Source organism: Hipposideros armiger, unplaced genomic scaffold, assembly GCF_001890085.2.
Source record: "Hipposideros armiger isolate ML-2016 unplaced genomic scaffold, ASM189008v1 scaffold_1302, whole genome shotgun sequence".
NCBI classification, from domain to species: domain Eukaryota; kingdom Metazoa; phylum Chordata; class Mammalia; order Chiroptera; family Hipposideridae; genus Hipposideros; species Hipposideros armiger.
In genome coordinates this window covers 258079-260526 of record NW_017732652.1, presented here as the reverse complement: position 1 = coordinate 260526, position 2448 = coordinate 258079, and the positions used below count along the sequence as shown (strand labels likewise).

General features: G+C 36.5%; 1 long non-coding RNA gene across 1 annotated transcript in view; it reads left to right on the top strand.

Annotated features, from left to right (window-relative positions):
- The window catches only part of LOC109377140 (uncharacterized), a 5694-nt gene extending 3840 nt beyond the window's left edge, over positions 1–1854 (top strand). The window contains exon 2 of the long non-coding RNA XR_002122827.1: positions 1528–1854. This is a non-coding gene — a long non-coding RNA (uncharacterized LOC109377140). The remainder of the gene's footprint in view (positions 1–1527) is intronic.
- The last annotated feature ends 594 nt before the right edge of the window (positions 1855–2448 follow it).

Below are 2448 nucleotides of genomic sequence, written 5' to 3'. Positions count from 1 at the left end.
CTGATTTGATCCTCTTCTTCATCTAATCTGCTGGTAATTCCTTTGAGTGTGTTGTTTTTCATGATTCCGTTTTTCATGATTCCTCTATCCTTCTTTATGTTCTCACTAAGTTCCTTAAACATTCTTATCATCAGTGTTCTAAACTCTGCCTCTGATAGGTTGGTTGCCTCTATTTCATTTAGTTCCACTAATTTTGAAGGTTTCTTCAGTTCTTTTATTTGGGACGTGTTTCTTTGTTTCTTCATTCTGGCTGACTCTTTGTGCTTGCTTCGATGTATTAGGTAGATCCCTAGGTCTCTCAATCTCTGCTGGGTGGACTTATGTGTTATGTGTCCTTTATATTTGAATTGCTCTGTCTCCTTGATCTCCTGTGCATGTGTTCCAAAGGTGTCCTTGTGTTGTGTGTCTTCTCCTGTTAAAGTTGAGCTTTAATTGCTTTTGGATTATCAGTAGGTGGGATTGAATCCCAGGCTGACTAGCTGTGAGAATTGGCTATATCCACAGTGTATGAGCTGCTGTGTAAGAGTTGACCCCTCAGATGAGGTTTGACCCCTATGGACTTCTATGCCTGTAGAGCATTCCCTTTAGCTGTGTCTCTTGTTGGTCAAACCCAGTAGTGCCCTGATTTGGTCTAAAGTTGGCTTCTGGGTGTGATGATTCTTGTGCCTTTTGGGCTGGGCCCTGGTGTAGAGCAGTTTCAGAACAAAACAAATCAACAAGCACAACAACAACAAAATACACTCACATGTTAGAACAACTGACACTCAACACTCAACATGCACAGAAGTATCAAAAATACTAAAAACAAAACAAAAGAAACAAACAAAAAAATAGCAACCATACAGAAAAATGGAAAGAAGGAGGAAAGGTAGAGCAAGGAAAAGAAAAAAGAAAAGAAGGGAGAGAGAAAGGGGAAATATATATATGAATGGAGCTAAAACTATTAGTTTAATCACTACATAGGCCTGCAGAAGTTCACCATTGACACTGCACTTGGGAGCCAGGAGATGTTACAATACAAGCATAATGCTTCACAAAGAACTCTTCCCATCATGAAACTGGAAGGGTTTCACTGGGAGAGGTGACTGGACTCTCGAAGTCGAGGATGGTCCACACTATTGAAATGTGTAATATGTACTCAGGATTACCTTGCAAGTTTCAACATGCACAAAATTAACTCTATATGGCTTTTCAAAATACTTTGCCATAATGCCTAAGTATCTGGTTTAAATTTTAAAAATTCATCCTTTTTATTTAAAATTTAAACCAAACCAATATGATTTTGTCTCTGACCTGTGTAGAATATGTGCTGTATAAACATTTTGTAAAATGAATGGATGCATGCATGCTTTCACTATCCAGTCTTGACACGGCTTATTAAATAAGTATTAGAAATCAAAGATATATGATGCTAAAAGTAGTTTTTATATTGAAGACATTATTGGTCTTAATGGATCTTTTCTACTTTGCTTCTGTTGTTGACAATGCTTCATTAATCAGTTCTCATATGCTGTTTAACCTTTGCAGATCCCTCTGGAATTAAATACTCTAGCACTTACTAAACCACAAAAACCAATTTTTCTAAAGGTTGAGTTGAGAGATGGGACTGTAAGTGGATCCTGACTTTTCCTAAGGACTTATGCTTTGTTCTTCAAGGGACCTGTATCCCACAACACCTGAGACCTCAATTTACTTTATGAATAAAACCCAGAAATGAAGATGAGCCTGACCTACTACACTTGATGGATGACTAGGAAGTCTGTACATTCATTTAGCTTTCTCAGTGTCTACAGAGTATTCTACACTGTGTAATATAAAAGAAGTTACTAAATAAATGCCAGATATGTAGACCCAGCTTATTTGGTTCTCATTGTACTATCTCCATGCACCCCCACTTAGTACCATCTACTCTTCCTGAGCACTGATCAAGAATACAAATTTCTCAACAATTTAATAACAAACTTTAATAAAAAACAAAAATTATTGTGAAAACTGCAGTAGTGGCAGTTATGTCACATGTTTAATTTTGAATATTATATGTTGTATATTCTACTGAGCAAGTCAAGGAACATCTATTTACAATAGTATTATCTGCTGCCTTCATGCATAGTAGGGGGAATCTATAGAATCAAATCAATGAAAGCCAGTGACTAAATGTCTTTGACCCTCACAATCATCAGTTAGGTGGTGCCTTTTTTCAGAACTCCAATTTGATATACTAATATAGGTGAGAGTTGATCCTCTGTGACTTGTCCCATTGTTTAGAAAGTATATTCATAATTTAATTCAGTTGGTCCGAAGGTTGTGGGTTATTGTTAAGCTGATTAACATAATTTAATTCTACCTTCTTTGGAGCACATATTTTTTGTGACAGTCAGCTAACACACTTATTATTATGTTACTAGTTTCTACTTATGTTTCATCTCATCTCCACTGATGTTCCTGACA